The 25,167-nt window shown below is 42.1% G+C and overlaps 1 long non-coding RNA gene across 1 annotated transcript; it reads left to right on the plus strand.

Annotated features, from left to right (window-relative positions):
• The first annotated feature begins 3,128 nt into the window (after positions 1-3,128).
• LOC111242978 (uncharacterized) lies at positions 3,129-15,721 on the plus strand. The gene is made up of 5 exons (XR_002670253.2): positions 3,129-3,257; positions 3,800-3,956; positions 10,448-10,547; positions 10,975-11,060; positions 14,101-15,721. It is a non-coding gene; the product is annotated as an uncharacterized LOC111242978 (long non-coding RNA).
• Positions 15,722-25,167: the final 9,446 nt, after the last annotated feature.

A 25,167-nucleotide genomic window follows, 5' to 3' on the forward strand; every position in this document is an offset into this window, starting at 1 on the left:
ATGCAAGCTCATTTTTGTATCGTCACTACCAAGTGCCGCATCTTACGTACACCTTGATAAGGTAAGGCGGACGTTACTTTGACGGCGTCGTCAAAACCGCTTGAAGTCATCTATCCTAGACGAGCGCTTTAGTAACCACGCAGCAGAATGATGGAGAGTCGAATTTAAGTTTAAAAAGGCTAAGAACCCAAAATGTTTCGACCCGGAATGTTGTCGAATCTTCAATGCTTCGAGTCTTTCAGCAAAATCATCTGTACCTAAAGCAAAGGGGTGATGTTTTACTTTACATATAAAAGAAAATGCCGGTCGCAAGATAAGGATATCTTGCTTGATAAGGATAGCTAATATGCTATAGAATATTTGGAAACTAAATAAACGTCGAAGGCCATGTAAACGTAAAGCAGGTAGCGGTAGAGCGCAAGTTCCTGCCAGCCGACCGATAAGGAAATCCACTGTTTGCTTGCTTTTTATACATACATTTGTCTTAGTTACATCAAAATCGGGAAGAAGGAAGCATTTCCAGTTTGTCTTTTTTATATTAATTGATTAGCTTTTTACATGCCTAATGAGCTTCTCAAGAATAATACTCCGCTTCTAACAGATTGACTCCAGAAAAAAATCTGTAAAGAACGTCATTAATAGTCCAGGCAGGACATGTTATTCTACGTAAACGGGTACTGGTAATCCTTGTATTCGCGTTACGGTTTTTGTCGAAGCAATGTAATGTTCCTTGGCAGTTTGGCTCTTTATTTGTTAAAAAGGGTTGTCTGATGCAACAGCTTCTCGTGCTTTACGATGATTGGAAGTGTGCTCTTATTTTTATTTAATCTACAAAAGGCTCGCGTGACTATCCCTGGCGTTGGATAGCGAGTGTTGTGAAATTGAATAAATCATAAGATTCCCTTGCTGTAAATTGTCCATGCAGTATGGGGGCGCCAACCCCTGATAAGATCATAATGGCTCAGGGTGGAGAACTAGCGCAAAGATACGCCCTCGATCAGCTTATCTTACAGACACACAAGAAAACCACCCGACTCTTTGCTAGCACTGGACATGGAAGGGTAAAACCTTCCGAATTCATTGATCAACCCTGAAAATGTGCCGGTAAGCCTCAAACAGCGTTGGCGTCTGTCGGAACGATGATGGGAGCGGGGATAGCAATACCAATGTTCGTGATAGTGACAGTAAATTGATAGCGGTATGAAAAGCTTCCCTCTGTGGGAAAAAGTGTTTCTCTATAAAAACAGCATGAACATTACTAAAAAGAATAAATTGTAAAAACATATTGACTACGGTGAAGTTTCCGCTTATCAAGAGATTCGAAAGAATGCAAATTTTTAGTAGCGTTTAACAAAACCTACTAATAATATACGCACCACGCTTTTCATACATATAGCACTACGGTGGCTCATAATGTCATCTTTAGTAAAAAGGATAACAGTACGAGCAAACGGATTCTCCGCACCTTGGTTAAGAGTCTGGGGAAGTTATTCTAGGCTATTTTACTTTATTATTATTAAAAGTTATCTAAACGAGAATATCTCTTCACACGCGATTTGTTTATTTTAGACAATTTTTTGTAAAAGTTGCAGTAACAAGGTACTTTGGACGTTTCAAGGATCAGACCTCATGTTATTGCTTTTTCCATTTTTGTATACTTGCATCACTCGAACGAATTAGTTCTCGACTTGTACACAAGGTGTTATGGAAACAACACAAAGAAAATGCTTTTTGCTAGATAATAAACCATATATACTAAAACTATAAAAGAGTAGTATTTGATTTTTTAATTAAGCGTACGTGTGTATATATCACATTTTCGCTGTAACCGTTGAGATTCAATAGATTGTATTTTCCATTAACCTTTGCTCAGCTCGGAGAACGGTATTTATTCCTTACTCAGGAGCAACACCCTTAATAGCCTAGCTTCAAAAGAACCTGCGAAATGAAACAAAGCAGCAGGAACGAGTCCGCACCAACAATAATTACAGTTATTATTTTATGTGAAACCTAGTTCGCTCACCCAGTAAGCGCTCTTGTTAATCTTTGCCCATTTGCCCCAGCATACCGGCACGCATAGACTCTGCCCGCCCGCCCGCCTGCTCCGACCGTAAAACAGGTGGAAAAGCTCCACTTCGTGTTGCTAGAGGACGTGCGTTCAGGGATTACGAACAGAAAACAAGAGAAGAACGATGCCCCCGGCGGGCTGTAGAAGGGGGAATAATTAAAGCATAATCTCCATCATTATGACTGGCTCACGACTCTTCACACGAATGCACGCCACACGATTACCTGTTACGTTGCTATCGACCCTCGTATGGTATTGTGTAGCTCGGGAATTGCCGCACGAATGGGACCTGTCTGCATATTTTTTCGCATAATCTCAGAACTGTGAATGCTTTTGTTGGTGCTTTTTTTTGAATCGATTTTCAGTTGTCTTTCTTTCAGGGGGCAATAAGTGCACGGTAGGAATATGCTAGACATGCACCGACCACGGTGCCCCGAATTGTCTAAGTATTTATGTGCGTTCTATAAATGTAGACATTATATCAGACGTGAAGTAGATGGATAATTTATTGGTTTAGTAACTACTCTGTGAAGCGCGAGTACGCGCACAGCAGTCGGTGCACGAATTTGGTATCAAGTATTAGACAAGGTAAAATTGTAGATTTGTACTGGGCCTGACAGAGAGCTCTTTTGGCCAGTTATCCTTGCATGATCTTGAAGCTTGTTTTCTTGTTAAAATACCTCATTAACAAAAAATGTTAATCATAGGACGGTAACAGTTGTACTTACTTAAAATAACGGAAAAGGTAGCAGAGTAGTGGTTAAAGTCTGTTGCACACGCTGACCGTTCTGTGACCCATTGAGAGTCTATGACCTAGCACATCACAGGACGTCTAAAAAACAACGAGCAACACGTAAAAGTTCCCGAAAGCAGACTTTTAACTAGTAGATAAGAAAGTGCCCTCGACTGCAACCAACACATAATAAAAGCGTTCGAATAAAAAATTGGGTGAATCTATGTATTTGTGCAGAAGCTAGGTAGGGAGACACGCTTTTATTCGGCCCACACAATTCGATTTACCTCTCTATCGTCCCGTACGTCTCTGTCAACAGTTGTGACTAGCGGATCGAGGGGTGCACGGTTGGTCGTATTCGAATAGCTAACACAGATGAACGACGCAAATGCTAAGCATTGGAAAAGCATTGGATTGGCCTTCAACGTTGCGTCCGTCGATGTTTAAAGGATCACAGTGAGTCCTTGTTTCTATGGAATGTTCTAGAAGCTACTTATGGCAACAAAATACATTTCATATGTTCGATCCATTAATGGCCTTCACCATAGGCAAGACCAGTGACGTTTTCCTTCAATTTTCGAAGGGCCTTAGCAGCCAAATACGTGGAATTATATCTAATATGCAAAAATACGCAACGATTTAGAATTATACACCAACCTCAGCTCATCTTGTGAGTATAGAAGTATATATTGTGTACTTTCTTCTAGATAAAGTACATTCTTCAAATTTGCTGAGCAGCAGAAATAATCTATTGCGATTTCGGCATCTACTAGCACATCAACACCGATAGGAAAATTATTACTATTATTTAATTAGAACATGTTAGTCAAAAATAGTTGCTATGTGCCTAAATAGTGTACCGTCATTGAGGTTCACTAGAAAGTGATGGGGTTTTGCGCCTGACAGGCACATATAGAACTTGAGTCGAATTCTAGCAGTTGTATTAATAGTAACTTTTCGTTATTTATTTCGTTTCACTATAATTATTTTTCGTCCAGTCAGTTCATGGGACCGCCTTTATTGCCAACTGTCCGTCGAATTTCTAAGTAATAGTCAGAGAAGTTGGTGATCCGTCAATGCAAAGTATGGAATAAGGAGCAGGTACAAAAAAATCACCTACGCAAGTTCTTACACGGTTTTAACGACGTTTACCAGGTACGTCGGGCGGTTGTAGAGAGAGATATCTTTTTTTGTCTATAAAACTTTTTCCCTTATATAGCTTATTTTACTTAATGCTAATAAATAACGGGCCACGCGCACATTTTCTTCGCCACTCCTGCTTTTCTCAATCATTTCCGCCATACCGCTCCTGAGATGAAGTTATGAAGCACCGACTCGTTTCTCTATTTGACCTCAACGTGTGGATTTCACCTCTTGTCGCCCCCAACAATCCTGTAAAGGGGTCTGTCATAGTATCTTAGCGAGTTAATGAAAGATAACGGCTAACCGTTTTTCTTCAACTTATTCACTCAGTGAACAGGGCATCCGTGCTACTGGTTTTTTTATATCGCGTAAATTTAAGACACAGGACGAAGGATCGCAACCCATGTGCTTGACCAAGCGACGAACTGTTTAACGTTTGAAATTACCGTGGACCTCTGATGAATAAGGATTGAACTCCCAGGTGCAAATGGCATCGCTCATCGTATACAATTTTTCAGTTGAGTCTTTACTGTATACGAAGTGAACATTCCAGATCGTCCCGAGTATGTTGACCCTACGAAAGGATAAACAGTGGTGGCATCGAAGATGTACAATGTAGTATTCATCCTTTAAATGAAGTTCTTCTCACTACACAGTGAAGCTTCTATAGGAGAAAGCGCTCCTTAGAGTAGTATATAGAAGTAAACCGGTAATGGGGAGAAAAGGGAGATACTCAAAGAAACCGTTATCTCTTTTTATCTACATAGTATTTATGAAAATATTTTCATTTGGCCTTTTTTTAATCTTAAAGATAAAAAAGCAAACAAGTCGCATTGCACAGACGAGAAAGATGACAGACTGTGATAAGACGTGTTGTCACAATCTGCCCGTACTGAAAAAGTTAATAGATACCCGCGACGTTACTGAAGCAAATACAAGGGCAGTAGATCCGTATCATGTACTTGAATAGTGCAGAGGGTCGTCAGTTCAAATGGGCACTCCCCCAAACAGGAAATATTCGCGATAGAATAATTAAGGCCAATGCAACCCCCAAGTGATCGCTTTAAGCGGTGTTCCTATTCTATTACTGCCAAGCACGCTTCTGATTTGTACTATAATGTGTGCTTTAAAATGTGCATATGTACTTAATAACTAATTAATTTACCTGGCATAAATGAAAAAGCTAAAACGTCTCTTAAAATGCGATTTCTCAAGAAACGTTTATTTTGACTTGACATGCCTACCGGATGTATGCTTAGAGCTTCATGGCCCATTAGAAAGCAGCTTGATAACAAAACAGAGAAAGCCACGGCTTTGCCTCACAAGCTATTTAAGCCACTATAATTCCTTTAATTTAAATCTACATACAAAACTCTATGGGGCGTAATCTACTATGCAATGCATGACAACGGTTTGTATAGAAGCTCTTCGTTAACGAGACGGCTACTGAGATATTATTTGAGAGATATTATGATAAATATCATCGCTCCGCATAGTATATTATTATACCCATAGCTCGACGTTAAAAAAAAACTCTCCTTTTCACGTCAACAGAAAAGAGTGGAGGTATGATTTAATAATAATGACGGATTTACCACAACGTATATTTGGAGAGTTAGTACTCGTTTTGTCCTATTTTGTCAATAGGAAGAAGCATTGTACGGCTGATATTTAAGGCTCGTATTAGTGTATAGAAGATTGTGGATGAAATAATTTATTCAAGCTCACAATTAACAAACATACGTACATATCTAGACACACAACTTCTCAATGTTCATAATTAGGTCCTGTCACCAAATTCTTGTTTGGTGTGGAACCATAGGAGTTAAGCTATGGAAAGTACTTGACGGTTAAAGGCTGGACAAAAACAAAGTTACCATTTCGATCTAATAGCTTAACTACGCGCAGAAATCCCCCGGGAGGGCGGGGGGATTTAAACTTGAAGGCGAGAAAATTAGTTAACTCGCACGGCTTGTTTTCTACCTATTTGATATGCAGTTATCTCAATGGGAACCAACCAAGCATATTTCTCTATGCATGCATCCAGTATTCCGTATTTATAAATGCATTCTTAAAAAAAGCAACAAAATATAAATTCGAAAACCGTACATTACGCTCCCATGCATGTCTTTGCTCAGTTTTCTTTGGATATTCTTAATCCTTGCGTTTAGTATTCGGACATCTTCCCCTTTCTATTTATTCTGTTTTCCTCTGCTATCCCACCTCTGTGTTCCTGTCTGCTTCCTCCATAGCTGTTATGTTTCGTTCTGTTAAGAAGTGCAACAGAGACAGCAGCAATAACAACCGTTATCGCGTCGCCAGGTAACTAAAGCGTCATGAAACTTTCAAAGACACTTTGCCCACGTCTTTCCCGTTGTCCTAGCGCAATCGTCGTCTGGTCTTTTCCTGCTGGCTCGTTGGCCCGTCGCTGCTTCCTTTTCTGTCAGTTATCCTTTAAAGTTTGCGCTTCGCATCTCCTGGCACTAGGTTGCCTTAGCCTTTCCGTCGACTACCGACTCTGTCTGACTCCATTGCTATTGCCGCGCTGGTTTGAACAACCATCCCGCTCGTTTGCACACTTCTCGGTATGCACACACAGACGCTTACATACATACACGGGACTGAGCTCTTGCTTGTCGGCACTCACTACCTGTGCCGGTTTATGCTCTATAGTAAATGCTCTGTAACCAACTCTTCCACCACTGCTAGGAGCTGGCCAACAGAAAAAAAGTTACTTACAGAAACGTCTCGACGGCGGGCCGTTTGCCGCTGCTCCAGATCTGTGTGAGCCTTCATCGGTAGAAGTAGGTAGGCGGGATGGTTTGTGAGGGCACTTCTAGTAGAGTAGCGGCCTGTAGGGGCAATATCCGCAGATAGCGTTGGGCACCGGTAGATAGCATCCATGTGGATACTGATGCCTCCGCTGCAGAAGGTTGGTAGGGTTTGTTTCTAACTGTGGTCATGCAGCTAGTTCCAGCTGTATCATTGTTGTTGTTGTTGCGTCTGTAGGCAGTAGCGACGGCTGTGAGTTTCTGTTTTCCTCTCATGTCGCCGGGCGTGGACAGATGCGCAACCGCGCATGTGTTGGTAAATATTCAACTAAAAGGCCCGCCCTGAATGGGCCTCGCACTTGCGCTTCTCCAGAATAATGGCTAGGATACCTGCAATGTCTACGGAAACAACAGCGACGCCGACGACGCACCGTTGACAACAACACCGAGTCTTATATCAACGGTAACAGCGCTACAAAATGGCAGAACAACTGCAAAAGTCGTGTTTTAGCACTATCTCCAATTCCCCCAGCCCTGTATCCTTCACAAAATTGGACTAGCACTTTTGTCCCTTTTAGTACCTTTTTTATTCGAGCGCCTGTCAACACGCTCTCTCACTGGCTGACTGGCTGGATAGCTCTACGTCGTCCGCGCTTGTTATAAAGCTCGCGTTTGCTGTAGTTTATAGCGCAGAGTTGCTATCTTTTATGCGATGCATATATGGGGGGCTTGCTAAAACTAGTGGTCCAAAACAAGTCAGCCAGCAAACCCGTGAAGCCTAACAAGAAAACCGTTTGTACTGAAAACAGTGCGCGACCGATAGCCGCATCCAGGTAGGTGATCGTTTTTTCCAAAACGAGTCAAGACTTCAAAATCAACAGAGCTTCCCAGAAGCATCTGGGACTCTAATCATTCAAAAAATCTGGAATAAAAAGAAATCCAACTGTAGGATCTAGTGCGTATATGATGAAGTATTCCGATATGCTGCAAATGTTAACATGTTGCTATATTTAAATTTTTCCATTTGTTTCGATGACTGGACGAACGGGGTATCGGGCTTGTATCTATGAAGTACTAGGATTAATTCCTATCTAAGGTCGAGTGTTTTTTTCATACTATTTTCATGCTACTACTACTACTACTACTACTTTAGTTGGTTCAATATAATTACACTTCCTACCCATAGGATATTTAGATGCAGGCCTAATCGTATCATTTCAGCCCTTGCAAAAAAATTACCATCCACCACTCTAGACTGATTTCGGGAAGAATATATCGATCCTATTTTCTTGCATTGCCAGTGTACGGTACTGTGCGAATTTCGCAATACTTAAAAACATTTTTAGAAAACCTCATCTTTTCTTGTAAATTTTTCGTCACATGTAGAAATCAGGAGTCTCTTAAAAGTGAATATATAATTGGTCTGCGAGAACAAAATGGTCCTTCATCGATTTTTAACAGTTTTGCTTAACGTTTACCTCCCAAGGCATTCTCTGAATTTATTTCATTCTTTTTGCTCAGGCTGTTGACGCTACACATAATAAAAAAAGAAGCATTAATTAAATATCGTATGCATGTAATACGCGGGCGGTTATCGAACGCTGGTTCCCTTAGAGAACGAGCAGACGAATCGAATACAATTGATTTAATTTGTTTACAACTTCAATACAATTCATTTAACTTCATCTCCGCTACGCCGACGTCAGGCAAAATGATCTCAGCAGTAAAAAGCGTTTCGGACTCGCATCAATAGGACATGCGTATACGTACAGGCAACATGTAGCGAATAGATTAAGGCAGTGTACAGTCATTACTTTGCTAGGCCATTGCTGTGTTTCCAGATGACTGAGCGCTTTGCAGCGACAACCGGCACACTGGCTGTGGCTGATGGGCCGACTTTTCCACGGCCATGTCCTGCCTTCTTGCTGCTGTCGTTTTCCGTCGCTTTCAGCCCTTATCTACTGCGAGACAGTAAGATCTGGGCGAATTGAAAACTCTTGGTTCTTCTTTTTCCGTCCATTCTTGTCTTGTCCTCGGTGGATCGTATTTTGTGGGCCGCACCGCGTCGCGCTCTTGACATTCGGCGGCATCGACGAAATGGCAAGCCCAGAGCTAAAAGCTAACGCGTCATTGAACATATCTGATGTTCCTCAGCTTCTTATTGTATCCAGCATTCAAAGAAATCAGAAATTCAGTGTCACGACATAGCGTTTACTTGCCAACAGTCCCATGCTTAGCTGTCAAAGCAGACAGAAATACCGAGCAAGCTATCTATTGTAGATGACAATGTTGCCTCTGTTGACTGACAGGTTTTCCTAACTCGACAGAACTTCTTATTTTCAGTGTTTATTTCAACCGAATATTGCAAACAATAATTGCTGATTGTTATGGCTGTTTGAAATTCATTCGAGAACCAGCCGCACGTACAAATGATTTTTTATACTAAAATTATCACTTTGTCAATATATACTGGCGGATCACAAAGATGGCAAAGTGAGTTCACCTGAAATACTCTCGAAAACTTCATGGACGACAGTACTTCTTTTAGCCACATGCATCTTTCTTCATTCTCTAGCCTCTAAAACATAAAATGCTAGAGGAACACAATTCAAGGGGAAGATCTGCTTATTTCCTAGTCAGTATAGCTCATACTTGGTCGTTGTAACATCTGCTAATATTCCCTAGCAAGAAATGGTTTAAGCTAATGTTGGCCTGACGCTTTCTGCCTATTGGGTTCGGGTTATGACGAACTCTTTTCGCTATGATCTGACCGCCCAGGGGAAAGGCGTTTGCTCTTATGGGTCGTTGGCTCTGTCCGACGAAGTTCGTGAATCATTACTTCTGGAAGGACCTTGGCTTCAACTTGGCCGGTGTTTCAACTCATGCGCGGCGAAACATGACTTATGTACATACTTTGCCCACTAGAGCACAACCCTCAAGAGAGTAAAAGCTTTCGCTTACTAGTTTAACCGGTAGTTGTTGCAAACGTAAAAGTTAACGTTTTTTCAATTGTTTAAAGAATTTTAGTTTGATATGGTATATATTGTGGTCAGATGCTGAAGTATCATTGACAGCCCCTAGATACTAAAGAGCTCTATTAAAATGTTTGCTTGGTTGATAATAGTTCCTAAAGATTCTTTACAAGCAACTTAAATATACTCTAGAGCGATGGTATTGGAGCTTACGACTGCCTTATCAGTGGTTGTATTATGTAAATATGTCGACGGAAGTTCGTCCGATTTTGCTACCGGCTACTGTGTTTTGTTTTTTGCTCAGCAAATAAGGACAAGCCGTCCCAGCAAAGGCTCAATAGCTAGATTGAACTTTGGACGTGACCGATTTAGCTTGCTCCCTCTATCTGAACTGTTTATTATTAACATTCCTCTTTCAGCAATCAAATCTATTATAATAACACAGTTTTTCATATAATGACGAAAGGTTGATCGGGTAAATATTGTCCATTATTTTTACTAATTCGTTAATGCCACTCCCCTTATTGGTTTGAACGCGTCGTTTGACGCCTATAAGCAATTGAACCTATAATACTTTAGGTAATTGTGGAGAAAGGTATTCTGTGCCTTTTTCTCATACGGTAACATTAAATTATATTTATTTATTTATTTAGCTGTATTTCGGGAGGTAAATATAGGCCACATACGGACCCGACCCGTGAGCCTTTTTCATATGAACAGAAAAATAATAACGTGTTTTTCTCCGTCTATATTTAAGCAGTGGGCAATAATGCCTATGGCATGGTGAGCTATGGCTTCCCGTCAATGTGTTCGATGGGCAAGTGAACCTTCATCAAATGGCGGCAGATCGCTTAAAAGACGTATGTGTTGAAGCTCATTTAAAGTGATGATTTTTTTTGTTGGGTTTCTTTCGTTTGACTGCCGTTAAGTTGTAACACACAATTCGCCAATGCATCCGTAATTCGATTCATAGACATACTTTATTATTAGCTGCTTGCTTGTCGAGAATAAAACGATAAATGTTTATCTGTAACTACAACAAATTGATATAGGTATAAATGATATACCTAATTTTCATCGATATATAAAAAATTACTGGGTCTCAAACCTGAAACCTCCTATTTGACTGTTACTTCTCACGAAGCAAGCTTCCTTTAATTAGAAAATCGTATGGTACAGAAGTATAAATAGGTGCCAAACCGAATAAAACCAATATTTTTCAGTGAATATCTTCTAGTTTTCGATACTACTAGCCAAATACGCTCGCGATTCTGTTTACCTTTGCAGATTTTCGGCTGTTCATCGACTGGCAACAGACGATCTGTCTAAGCTGTGGTCGGCATTCTCGCGTAAACCCCTAGTAACATTGGAAGGTATTTGAATAGCTTTTATTTTGCTCAGCTGGGCCAGTGACCCATAAAGACAAGTTAAAGACACAATCGAGTCGAATGAATTTTTGAGCAAAATGTCTATGACTATTATCTAGCGGGTATTCAGACAAGTAACATTGTTTCGATACTTAAAGCACGAATTTTTATGTATGTTCTATTTGGCGCGTAATTATATGCGGTTATGTAAATAACCTGTCGTTTATTACCTCTCCTCTAAAGCTTTGACAAACATGTGAACTTACATGTCCTTGGTCTATTTGCTAGAAGTTTACTACTACTCAGCTTAGAGCTATCGTTATCCTCAGTTATGTAAACTGATGATGGTATTGATAATGTCTTGCTGAACGATAAGGTAACCAAGCGCTTGTTGAAGTGGAAGCTTCGTCTCCTAGGACCCTTGTTGCCCATACATTAAGTAAACGATTTTTCGCCGTCCCACGTCTCTCGGACCCCTAGCGGCGGACTTCGTTAGTTCAGATACCTGCTAGCTTCTGCGAAACTCTGCCTAACACCAAACCTAGTATATCTGAACGCGTGTACTTCGCCTGGTTGCCTTGCCCCTAAAGTACCTTTATCAGCCGTATGCTCCTCTCCCGGATGGGACGATACAAACACTTAGTAACCTCCTAGCCAACCCGACCATAGATTCACGAATGTATTCCTTACATTATTCATCGTTCCAACCATTGCTATGCCTCAGCCCCAAGTCAAAGTTCTCCGCTGGTTCACAAGAGCCTTAGCGTCACCTACAGAGTGCTCCTGAGATAAGATAGGTATCCTCACAAGGAGCTCACAGCAGGGTTGACCTAGCAAGGTGCTGTGGTGGGTGTGATGCTATATTTTAGATGAGTCTCGTAAATAATGGCGGTGCCGAAGGGCGACGTTTTAAGCAATGTATACAAACATAGATATTCGACCAACGCTCCAAACGCATTAAACAGTAAACTAACAAAAAGCAGTATATATGTACGTTTAATGGCACTTCGTCAAGTCAGGTGTGCTGATATGTACGAAATACTAAGGTTGATGAAGATGTGGGTATATAATTCAAAAACCAAATAAGAATCATATGGATCGACTGTAGTATTCTTATTAGACTATAGACTTATTGTTCAATTTCGATATTGGGTTCTTTTTCAGGAATTATGATTTATGCCTATTTTATTTGATATTTTAGCTCATCAGCTGTTCTGAGTAGTTCAGTGCAGGTAGAATTATTCACATTTAAATGTATATACATATCTTTAAATAGAGCCATGATTCCTCGATCTAGACGTAATGAGCATTTCTCAAAAAAGAAATAGCTGAAAAGAATCTAAAGACGGGAACGGTAAACGTTTTTTGTTCCTTACATGAACGGTTTGGCACCACTCGTACGTTTTTGGCACGTTAACTTGATGAGCATTATGTCTAACAGACGCGTGTGAGGTGGGGGCCCTTTGCCGGCCGGCGATTAGAGCGAGCGAGCGACGAAAGTGGAAGAAGCTGTTTAGCCATCACGTGGATTTTCCCACTTCGTCTTTCCTCGCTTTCTCAGCCCCAGAATTTCATCACTATCTTGCTTCTTCCATTGTTCTCGTCTAACCCTATTCACTTCGTTCGTCTTTATTCCCTTCTTCTACCCCATCATTTCTTCTATTTTCTTCCTTCCTGAACTGACTACGAAGACTGCGCGTGTGTGTACATGTGTCTAGTGAGCATCCAAGTCCTGACTCAGCGATGACGGCGATCGGCGAATCGTCGGACTTTCTCACTGCTTGACTGCCTCCTTGCATCCGAACAAGGAACTTAGCCGGAGCGGGATTCTCTTGAGTTTGCCTTTTTCTTCATGTGCTTTTGCCTGTGTCTTCTTGCTCATGCTACTTCATCCTTAACTCGCTGCTCGCGCTGCTATCATCAGACACCATCATCCACTTTCTCTCCTGCTACTCTCCCTCGTTCTCCTTCATTTTCAGACTTTTTCGCTTTTTTTGGTCTTTTTGCCTTTTCTGCCGTTTCGCATCGGTCGTCCCTTCACCATTTTAGCCGTGCCGTGTCGCTGCTACAGCACAGTTCAGCCAGCCAACTAACGAACCAATACACCGTACGGTACAGAAGTCCATGGCCTTCTACCACACTCTAGCCCTTGTCTTTCACGCAGCAAGGACCGAGAGACTTAGGCTGGCTACACACACTGCCCAAGCTTTTCTTCCGAGAGGCTTCGATTGGCGCAGTACGTCGCCGCCCGTTGAGGAGCATAAATTGCTCGTACCCCTTGCTGTCTGTTTTCTTCTTAGCCTGATGGTGTAGACCCGGTTCCCCTTCCACTGCCATTTCTTCCACAGTCTGTCTTCTCCGCCAGTTTCCTACTCTGCCCAGAGCGTCTCTCAAGCAGCTCCTAGCAGTTCTGTATCTTTTTTGTCTTCTTCCCTTCTTCAAAAGGACGCAAAGAAGGAGGAGGAAATATCCTTGTCTTTTCCTTGCTTTAGTCCTTTTTCGTTTCTTCACATACTATTGCGTGCCTCATACCGATCTTGTTCCTGTTCTGTCGGTCCTTTACTTCATGCGTTGTCCGCACCGGCCCCCGTTCGGCGTTTTCTAGATCCTGCTGCCGGTCCTATTCTGCTCGGTCTCGTCGCTGACACTGCCGTCACTCTTAGGTTTTGCTCTGTGTCGTTCTAGCGTTGTTGGGTTTGAAGCAGCCAGCGAAGCAGCAACGGCAGGCAGACTGAAACAGCGGGTGCAACGAATGGTGTCTTTGCGTTCCTGCCGGTGCAGCCTCAGCCGCGTCTAGATTGTCTGAGCCACGAACTTCTCGTCATTTCAGCTCTATCCCTCCTTTTCTTTGCATTAGGCCTTTTTTGCATTGCGTCGATACAGTTTTTTCTGGCTTTTTCATTTACTTTTTTCACTTTCTACTCTTGTATCGAACGAACTAGTTCATAGTCGTTTGCTATCCTTCTTAGTATCTAGGTTTTTTATTCTGCTACCCTATTTCTCTTGCCTCTTTATCGAACGCTTGCCTCCGTTTTCGCGTCGGAAGTAAGCCAACCCTTCGGTGTGTAGTGGCACCATTCACGCATAGGAGCAGTGGCGCTGCGAGCAAACGAAGAGCCCAACCAGGAAGCCGCGTACTCCGCTGGTGAAGAGAACAGCAGGATAAAAGCACTTACCGTCGCAGCTGCAAGCACAGTAAGCACCCCTTTTGCTCTGAGGAAACCGTGCACTGGAGGCGGACTATTTTCCGTTCGCCGCGTGCTGTACTGCGCGATCAAACGCCAACTCCGATGCTAGACGACGTTCACTAGCACTGGTCTTATTAGGAAAAATATCTTGACATGCAGCATTATGACAGCTGGTCGATCCTGATAGCTGATTACAGCGAACAACGCGTATTCACATCGGTTACGCCTCTCACAGCGCGTATAGCAAAGAAAAATGAATCTAAGGACACCTTTTGGTTTCCTGCTTCGTCAGAGTAAGCTGGAGTAAACGCTTTATGTACGCAGTTGTCAATAGCCGGAACCTCCTTCTAGCAATGGTTAAAGGTGATGAGAATGAGCCAACGGCGAAAAGATCCTCGGGATAGATCAGTTAGCCCGTCAGTCGCTTTCATAAGCCTGCTCATGGAATCAATCGAGCACAAAATATATTTGGTTTTGATCATTGCTACGTTTTGGTGAGAAGCAAATTGAGATGAAGCAAATTTCTAAATCTCCTCCACATATAACCGAAAAAGATGGAGCTCCTCATTTAAAGATGTGTTTCATGCTTCTCTTTTATAGTCTTCTCATAGGCACTTTCTAGCATTTCAAATATTAGCGGGTTTTCACGAATTAGACAACTTGTTGTCGCCTGGAGTTGCTTGTGAACTTTTTTTGTATAGAAATAGTATTGAGAAGAAAGTGCGTCAGCAACAACAAATGTTAATGACGTATAACCGGCGCTTTTTTTATAGATCGTGCATGACTTCGTGAGGTGATGAAGAGACAATCAGGTCGGAAAAAGGTTTTCATTAAAGTGATAATATTTCGGGTTTAAGACGATTTTTTTGATTGTGCAGTAAATTCTACATAATTTTTTTATAGCTATGCATTTGCGTATCGCATAAATTATGTAAATTGGTTTCGTCTGATAGGATTAGAGCGACGTAGTAGTCGTGAGCTATCAATAGCCCTGCTTGAATTAGTGCCATTGTACAACAAAACGCATCGGCTGGGTGATGCTATCTTTGGCTAATTGCTTTCGTCTCGGTGCCTTCGATCAATTTTATCTTCGTCTTCAAACTGCGCAATTTATCATTTATGACGTTTATACTCAACTGACAGTGGCTAAGAACAATAAAAACGTTTGAAATATTCCGATATTTCCCAGTCGACAGTTAAATTAACATTTTTATGAGTATCTACCCGTGCATAATACCGAATTGAACTATTATTGTACAGTTAGCAGACGATTTTCAACGCTGGACGTTAGACACTTGGATATCGCACACCGGCTTCACGCTTGTTGACAATTTGAAGAAATGTCCTACTCACCCTTTAAACTAGCCTAACCAGGAAAACCTGCAGTGCTGCCTCTGTTGCTGATAGCGCCGTTTCGACTTCTGATGCTTCAACAAGCCGGTCGACCAGCTATATGTCTGCGTAATTAACCAGCTGCCTGCCAGACCGTCTAGCCCTGCACCGTCGAACCATTTGGTAGCGGCATCCGCAGATTGGCGGCAGTCATGGCTGTAGTAGCAGTGGCCGTACAAGGGGCCGGAATCTTACTGGCACTTGTGACTGCCTTACGGTGGACGGACAAACCAAAAGGTTCTGGCGGTCGCGGGCTTTCATTTCCTTATGGTGGAAGGCTAGCCAATGAGGTGTTATCGGTATTCGATGCATCAATCTCTTCGCTGCTAGCATCTTTTCATGCATCTGCTTCCTGGACCTCATTTGCCTCACAGACACCAACACGCAAATACCTTTGTAGTCACACCCGCGCTCTCACATACACGTGTACAAGTCGGGGCCAGGCCAGGCTACGCGCACACGTCTGACCATACAGGACAAATCCTGCTGTCTTGCTTTGCCCTTGGCAGACCCCTCTTGGTTACAGTTTCAAGGGCCAGCAAAGAGTGCAGGTCGAATTTTGCTGGACGACGAAGGGGCGTGGGTGCGTTGACCGAATATGTGCTAGGTGCTGGCCGTCGGCCCCACGGATGGATAAGGAAGGGAACTCGACAGCTAACGAGTTCCTTTCCGACGTCGGCCAAATACTCCCGTTGGTTGGTTTTTCGCCAGCAGCGCGGCACCAGATGCCGCCGCTTGCGCCAGTTCTTCGACCGACATGTTTGCCAGTCACACTGTCTGTGCCTGCTTGGTCCTTCAGCCTTGGCTTCTACTGGCCTCTGATTGGCTCTCTTGCTCTTGTTCAGCAGCCCACGTCACCGATCAAGGGACGTTTTAGTCTTCAGCCCAGCTTGCCACTCAGGTTGGCACCGAAAGCAACATTGAGCATCTAGCCGCAGCGTAGTTTTTTATTTTGGCATAAGGGAAATCTAGGCCTGGCCTAGGTCACTGTCACGCAGTTGATAGGGCAACGAATACACCACTACTCGTCGTACTAGATACCCAACTTCATTGCAACACAGAAACGGCGACTTTCGGCTAACTATCCCAAACTGCAGTATAGCGTTACCCCGAGTTAGTGCTGGCCAGGGTGTGGTAGACCACGACGTTAAGCATGCCTAGTCGAAGTGGTCTTGTTGGCCTCATTGAATAACTTAACAGGTAGGTAGACAGGATACGAGACGAAGGCGCGTGCGGCTGTACGTCTGTCCAGTGATAGTTGTATGATGTGCGCCCTCAAGCTGCAGCTGGTGACCTGAAAGCCTTTCGTAAAGGGCAGTAGGAAAGAAGAAAAACTACTGGAGGACCTCAACGTGATCGAGATTTCCCTCGAGATACAGAGCCAGCAGCTACATGAAACTAGCAGGGAGGGTAAGTTATGTTTGGTCAGGAAACCACGGCGCTTGAAAGATGACTTACAGAACACGACGCCAGCTCCTGCCGTGCAGCAGTCCTTTCGTGGATTTTCTCGAACCAAAAGAAGATAAAATACGAGCAAGCGAAAAGCTGCAAAAGGAGAATCGAACCATGCCTAACCGACTGAGCTGCAAGACAGAACTACGTGACGACCCATTGCGATGATCCCCAAGGCTTTTCCACTTTCTTGTTTTTTTCTTTAGTAGATGTAACTGGTGCTGGAAGCCGTCCTGAACCTTGCATTTTTTTTGCGAGAGAACGATTGATGTTGTTACAGCATGAAGAGTTAGAGCAACTTGCAATGGTACTATCGGGTTTGTGTCCTGGGGTACTAGTGGTTTGCTCTCTTCACGAACTTGTCCTGATTGACACGGCCTGTTTGTATTCTACGGGGATTAAAATCGAAAGATGGATGAACCGGTAAAAATAACTAGGCTTGCGTCCTTTTCTATGTCCAGCAAGCAGTTCCCTAATTGGTGTAGCTAGTATAATGTATAGCTCCACTGAGGTCTATCAGCTTTCCGAGAACGTTTTGGGATGCGCGTAGCCGGGTTTGTGTTCGACTGCTACTATTGCCCAAGGTAGTCTAACCTGGCTTACCAAACTCATTTGCTGATTCGCCGGTGGCAACCCACGGAAACCACGGGAACCCTTAAGGAGAGAGTCTTCGGCGATGCATACATGAAAAAATTAGCTTCTTTATGGTCGCTCTAAAGAACAATTGGCCCAATCGATATAGCTAAACGTTTCAAGTTTTACACTGATATCTGCACCCAGTTCGTACCTAAACTATCTTTGCCTTCGGCAGATCAGCGCAAAAATGCGTTAGCATACATCACCACGGGGACAATTATAAGAATACGGATTTTGCAATTTGGTTATTTAAAAAACTGCACAAAATAACTATAATAAACAAGATAAATAACGCGGCGATATCTGTTGTTTTTTTGATTCATTTTCAACGTTACCAAGATAGAAGGTGTATATATCGTAATAATATACGATAATTTAACTTTATTCAATTCTGTACATTACTGTCTGTTAATTGCTAACGTATATTTTTTCTGTTATGCTGAACGTTTTATCTTGGGAAATCATCCACTTCCATTCAGGCATACGTGAATTTAGCCATAGTACTACTTGCGGCTATTTACAAAGCCCTGATATTCTTTGCTTAGGGCTCTCTAAACGTGTTTCTATCCCTGCAAATCGTTTTCTCCGTGCATTTACTACCGACTTGAGCTTGTCCAGTAGCAGCGCAATTCTATACTACTACCACACAGTTATTGTCTGCGGAAGAGTTGTCGTGGCTAAGAACAGAAAAGGCTTTCATCTCACCGACGTAATTGGCAAACACAAACGTAACACGAAAAAAAATAACATTGTACTGTTTTTGTTATAAGATACAAAGTGCTTAATCTTCTATAGTCTATATACGATTAGCTTACTTTGCAGGCTTACTTTGTGGTATGAATGAAAAAATAGTCTCAACCAGAATGAGATATTTACTGCGTCCTGCTTGATTCAGAATAAAAAGTACTGGTGTGCCTGCATCGAGCAGACTTTTAAGACGGTCTATAGCAGTAGAAAGTATTATTAGTTTTGCTATGTTTCCAGCTTTAGTCGTCACGCTCGGTTTTCACCTACTTTTTGTCAGCGTTTAGACTCATGGAACCGTTTACTGCACTTAACTGACTGACTGACTGACTGACTTTTCGTGTTGGCGTGTAAAGCTCAAGTATAATCTGTAACTACCTTCAATCTGTTAGGCGACAAGGTAATAAGCTACTGCGATAATTTGGCCGTTCCAAAAATAATCAGAAATCGAAATTTTTTACTTATTTATTCGTTGTATATATGGCCTTTGAGATTAAACTGATATCAGTTCGATAGTAAGTTATTCAGTAACATGCCGGAATCGAAAACTTGTTTTTTCTCACGAGCAAACAATAATTTCTAACACACATACATGAGCGTAGAGGAAAGCGCTTGGAACCGGGATATGTTTGTGTCCAGCCAGTAGTTTATGATAACATTTATATGCATATAAGAGCATCAGATAGAAAAGAAAACTAGCAGTAAGAACAAACGAGAAAAGGTCATCCGTTACACTTGGTATTGTTGTTAGATTAATGCTAACTACGATAAGACATTTTCCATTTCAAAGCGAATCTTTACATGTCGAGTACATGTAAAAGGAGCGTGAACATTTAATATTTCCGAGCAGCACATGCGCAGGCCGTCTATCTTCCACCATCTGCGCGTGCAATTAATTTTTGCTTAGAATAGAGGTTTTGCCACTGTGTGCTCGGCCTAATGCTGTGCAGCTTGGTACTACAAGACATCGGCTAGTACTTCTCGAACTGGTTCGATTAATGGTCTTTACACAACGAACAGTGTCTCAGCCGTATAGCAACGAGCCAGCATTATGTGTCAGCTGTTGCAGTTGCCCCCGTGAATCTCAGCTGTGTTAGTTTATACAGCGTCGTCTCTGCTTCCGGCGGGGCTTGTTCGGGCCTTTGCATGCAGAAGGAGACCGTGGCAACAGCAGCGGTGGCAGGGGCAAATGAAGAGAAAAACAACGCCAGGCCAGGCGCTATTGATTGGCGCGCACGCATGCTGCTGCGTCCTTCATCTGCTCCATCTACACTAACAGCTCGCTACATAGATGAAAAATGCGGTACGACGAACGATTCCAAAGCCTAGATGCGCTATTGAGCTATGCTTGACTCGCTTACGTATGACTTCGGCGGAACAGCACCTAATAACTACCGTTGAACCATTGCCAGTCCTGCAATTTGCCTCCGTCGACGTCAACGTGTATATATATATATATATAGAAAACAATGTATCGGACGAGTCGTGCAGACTATGAAGATGTCGTTTCTAATAAGTTAGAATAATGCCATGCATATACAGGCGCAATATTATTGTAAGGCAAGTAAAATAAAATCAGATAATAAGGTGGCTCATTAGAATAATATATGTGGCCTACGTTCTATCAGAAATATTAGACGTGCTTCATTTACACCTGAGACAGGCTTAGAGCACTGCACGATTGTTTTATATTAGTTTAGCTGTTGTTTTAGCTAGGCCTGTCCTGATTTCAGGTTAACGCATGGCTTTTTAGGCCTAGCACATATCCGCCCACTGAACAAAAACTGTTTGTTTATTACACCGTCCATATATCCAACTGAGTAAGTTTTGCTCGAGCACAAACATCTTTCCGAGTCAATACACGCGAGAGTCAGAGCTTTCGGTGCGATAGAAACCAATTATAACATGTTACAATAAGGGATTATTCTTAGGCTGGTTAAAACTAGCTGTGCTATATATTTATACTAACAAATAATTCAGCCTCAAAAGGAGTTAAAGCTTCTTCTGGCTCGCTACCTGGCATCAGTTTGGGTTTTACTAATGCGTTTGTTATATTGACTCAGGGGGGGATATCACCCTTAGACGTCGGACAGAGGCCCAAATTTCTTAACATACCTTAGCTACAGATGCATCTCACGATCAGTTAATGTTACGCAGTCTTTTAGTCCTACGATCAATAAGTGCTACCTTTTAGCTCTTAGGTACAAATAGAGCGAAACTGATAGATAGTGTCATTGCTTTGCGTAAATATGTTCTACCAAAAAAATGCGTGTATTCTTTTGTCGAGGTAACCGGACGGTTTAACCCACTAAACCAGTTTAATGGCCTATGCTTTAATTCCCTACGAATTTAGTTCACTGGAGCCTATTTGTGCGAAGCGAAACAAAAGGAACTTTTCAAGAGGAAAGCTACAGATCTTCCGCTGGAAATGAGCCTTTCCTCTTCATAATTTTCTTTTCTTTCCGAAAGTACTCCTTTAGGCAAGGTAGTACTTAACTAACAATGCTCGCTTTCCTTTATAATACAACAGCGGCAGCAGATACAACTGCATTGAAAGCTCCTTCTTAGTGATACGGTTTGTGACGACCAATCCAATACGTGCTAGCTGAATTGCTACTGCTTCCAATGGCTAATTACGTTCACCGGAATTTCAATTATATGTTTCATTTTCCTAGTGAGAAAAGGCTTCCGTTAGCACTTGCTGGATATAAACGTGTACCATACTAACACGCTTCAAATACCGACGGAGTGTACGATCATAACAAGGTAGTCTGTCTGTTTGTTGGTGCTAAAACACTGTCCTATATATATATATATATATATATATATTGTGTGAGACACTTAGGCGAGCTTACGACGACCTACTATGTTTTACCTTACTTGATTCTGTCTGTTAATTGTGGGATTACCTTTAGAGGGAATAAAATTCTTCATTTCGTTTGTGCGCAAGGTATCCGTATTATAAAGTGCTTATCTGACATAAACAGAATAAATCTCGACGGGCACTGTGTGTCTGAGCATTGCAGCAGGCCGACCCATACCAGCGTAAAAAGCTGATGGGAAAGTTGAGCTCGCAATACGTAGAACGCTTAATAAAACAAGTGGTGAATTGGGGATCTTCCTCCATCCGGCGCCGTTTTTGCTGGTTTTAATTTTGAATATATTTCTCAAGTTTTAAAAGCTTTACGATGCAGTAACTCTGGTCACTGGACGACGAAAGGGCTGAGATGCTCCTTTTTTCTTCTTTTCTGCCCAGCTTATGCGTGGCGAAGAGGAGAGTCACGCTGAAGCCGATGGTATTCTTTCCAATCTTGAACAGGTATTTCGGGAGACACTACCCCTGGAAATGGCCTAATTTTTTGTCGACAAAATGCTATCTTTTCGGTCAATGTAAGGCCTATCTATCCAAGCAGTATTCCAATATATCAGTTTGATTTTACGTCAAGTAGAGGATGCCTTTTTGGTTTATGTGGATGCAGTTGCCACTCAGTTTATGTAGCACACATACGGATAGTCAACTGATTATGTCAATAAAAATGCAGACATTCGCAACTATTTATAAGTCAAAAAAAGTAAGGTATGTAGGCTCTTCCAATTTCATAGCTTACCTTTCGTAACGCTTTCGTAAATATAATTCATGTAGCCAGTAATAGGTACGAATATGAGGGCACGATAGGTATAGAGGAAGGAGGTACCTGGTCATTCTATTGTTTGTTCCCATGGTTCTGTGTAAAAAATGGGAAAGAAGACATATTTGCGTACGCAATTAGTTTGTCTATCAAGTTTTTCTTACGGAACCCAGTCCGTACATTTCTGGATATTATTTCTGTTCAGATGTTGGTGGACCCACTTTTTATCGATTTCCAAAATGTCGCAAACTAAAAAAGCCGAAGCGAGCGGTTTTCGGTGAGGTAAACAGAAACAACGTTAGTATCCTGACTAGACAAGGCCAAATTGATTTCGTCGATAACTCTCTCAACTTTCCAAGTTAAGTTAGTCATTTTATTATGCGCTCGACTTCAGAATCGTACTAACATCGTATTGCGGTACTTAACCGAAACATTGGAAAGACGGTCCACGAATTGAGTAAAATCGGATATTACTAAGTCTAAATTATTGAACTTCAACCCGATGGCTTTACAGGTCCGCGCCGACACGACGGGGGCAGTTCGTCCCCCCGCACTGAGCAGGATCTTTTATATCTATAGTGCTTGTATATGCATAGTCTAGCGATTCATCATATTCCTATTGTAGCTAAGCCAAGGTAATCCACTACGCTGTCTCTATCGATCTAACATTAATTAGCCGACTGGGTACCAGAAGATGTTGTTAAGAAATAACACTTACAATGGGTTGTTGTCAATTCAAAGTACAGAATGGCCCATATATACTGACGACTAGATCACTCACTTTGCAAGATCGTACGAGAAATTACTTGTTCCCGTATAATTGTTGCAGGAAGCTGGTATACACAGTGAGTAAAAGCCAATTCGTCTGTTCAGCTTGTCCCGATGCCCCTAACAATTCGCTTGTCAACTATATAAGGTTATATAATGTATGCCAATACACAGCATGACTTGATAAGTACATTAAATAATGAGGCCATTATTTTTCCTTATCTAGAGTTTGAATCAGCCATGTGTTGTTGTGCGATATGTTTATTGGCTTTGAATTTAGCTTATTTCTCAATTGCCAAATTACAGGTAACGCAACAGGTTCTTAATAAGGTATAATTTACAAGCATAATGTCCTACAATTAGAAATGAATCAGACCGAATATAATAGGCGACAAGGTTGCATCTGACAGAGGCTGGCAAGGTTGAACGAAGCTTGCGAAAATTAGGGAAATTCAGAAGCGCTTTTACTTAAAAATGTAGTGTTACGCGAAAAAGATTACTACTATAATATAATGAAATTATAAATACCAGAACTAATAACAATTTTGCAAGCGTCCACTATGCTAGTACTTAGATAACTTTAATTCTGAATGCTATACATCCCTTTCAATTTCTGCACGCGATCTCAGTATCATATAATATTAATTGGCACAATTTAGAGCTGTATTCATATCCATCTTATGCCGTAACGTCACCCTGAATCTGTCCACTGCCGGAGGCCGTCATACGTCGAGAACCAGCCGAGTGTATGATTACACACCTGCTCCGGGGGGCCAGTGATAAGCCAGCGGGGAACGCGTCGCGGACGAATATACTTAAACGGACCAACCAACGAAAATTGCACTCTCAGATGTATGACTAACACGGAGGCCAGAAGTGGCCGTAGGGGAAAGCAGAAACTTGTCTAAATTTTTCGCCAAATCGAAACAGCAGCGGCGGTACCAGCCCCCAGGGCACGGGTACCAGGATCGCCCCGTCGTAGATCGAACTATTTTGTTTCGCTAGGAACTCGCTTTTTAACAGATCCGCTCCTGTCTTCGGCTACGGATTTTGCAAAATGAGAAAAAGTTGGTCGAATTAACAATTCATTGGCATCGTCGTTTTGTGCCACGATTTACCCTTTCTGGTCGCATATTAAGATTTGAGAGGCTCAGCTAGAGAGATGCTTTATGAGGAATATATACTTCGAATGATTTGCCAGTTTCTACGTTCACTGTGGCGTCCGTTTCATGGCGATAGCCGTCTTCGATCATGATTCACAAAGCAAAAACCTAATAATGGACAACAGTAGCTAGGATGGCAATATCCAGCGCGAAGTTTACAGACAATTTCTAATACTAGAACGAGATTTTTTCCCCGTGTAGGGATAAAGATAGTTACTGAAAGACACGTTCGTTCTTAGTTATCGTTCGCATTTTGTTGGCTCACTTGCTTCCGTTCTTCCGATGGGCTTCTAATTTCTTAAAGTACCTCCTAGTGGCCAGTAAATCAGTGTAATACATTTCTAGAACATCAACTCAGCTCATGAAACCGCTGTGCAGAGGTAGGATGCGTTCGCGTTTACTCGCGACATTGTACATCTTACTTAGACCTGTTTGTCGACAAATCTATTCACACATGTACCCTGCTTGAGATTTTCTCGAGTGGTACCTTTGTAGATATGCTCATACATATACACAACTGACCAAATCTTATTTTATATTAAACTTTCCGTTCGACAAACGAAACGAAAATGAGGACTCGACTACTAAATAATTCGATATTCATCTATTAAACGGCGTGTTTGTACAAAGTGAGGCAAATACGTGTCTAGAATTCGCCCTTGTTATCTGTTCTGATACCTGAGTAGTTTAATTGAAGTATTTTTCTGTGTTGGAATGCACTCAAGCTAGGTAGTTTACGTGCGCTCGAACGCCCCTACTATTCCATCTTAGTGATTCATCAGGCGCATGTTATCTTCAATTCGTTGTAGGTTCTGTTGTTGTTCCTGTTGCGTCAATCGATTACCGTCAGATAAGGACTTCTGCATCACGAGATGTATAATAGATCGCGGCATGCGTCTATGTAGAGATGAGTAAAAGCTACGATAATAGAGTTAAGCGCTATCGGACTATATTTATCCTACGACACGCCTTCGAATGAGCTTCCTTAAAGTATTACGGAATATATCGGATCGTGTAGCCCCGTCATCGATATTACGATATATTCGGCTTGAGCTTGTACTCAGCGTTTATGCCTCTGCGGTTACATCCCATCCAGTCGTTCGAACGGTTAGACAGTTCAAACGATATAGCTTATTTGCCT

Source organism: Varroa destructor, unplaced genomic scaffold, assembly GCF_002443255.2.
Source record: "Varroa destructor unplaced genomic scaffold, Vdes_3.0 BEIS01000001.1, whole genome shotgun sequence".
Lineage (NCBI taxonomy): Eukaryota > Metazoa > Arthropoda > Arachnida > Mesostigmata > Varroidae > Varroa > Varroa destructor.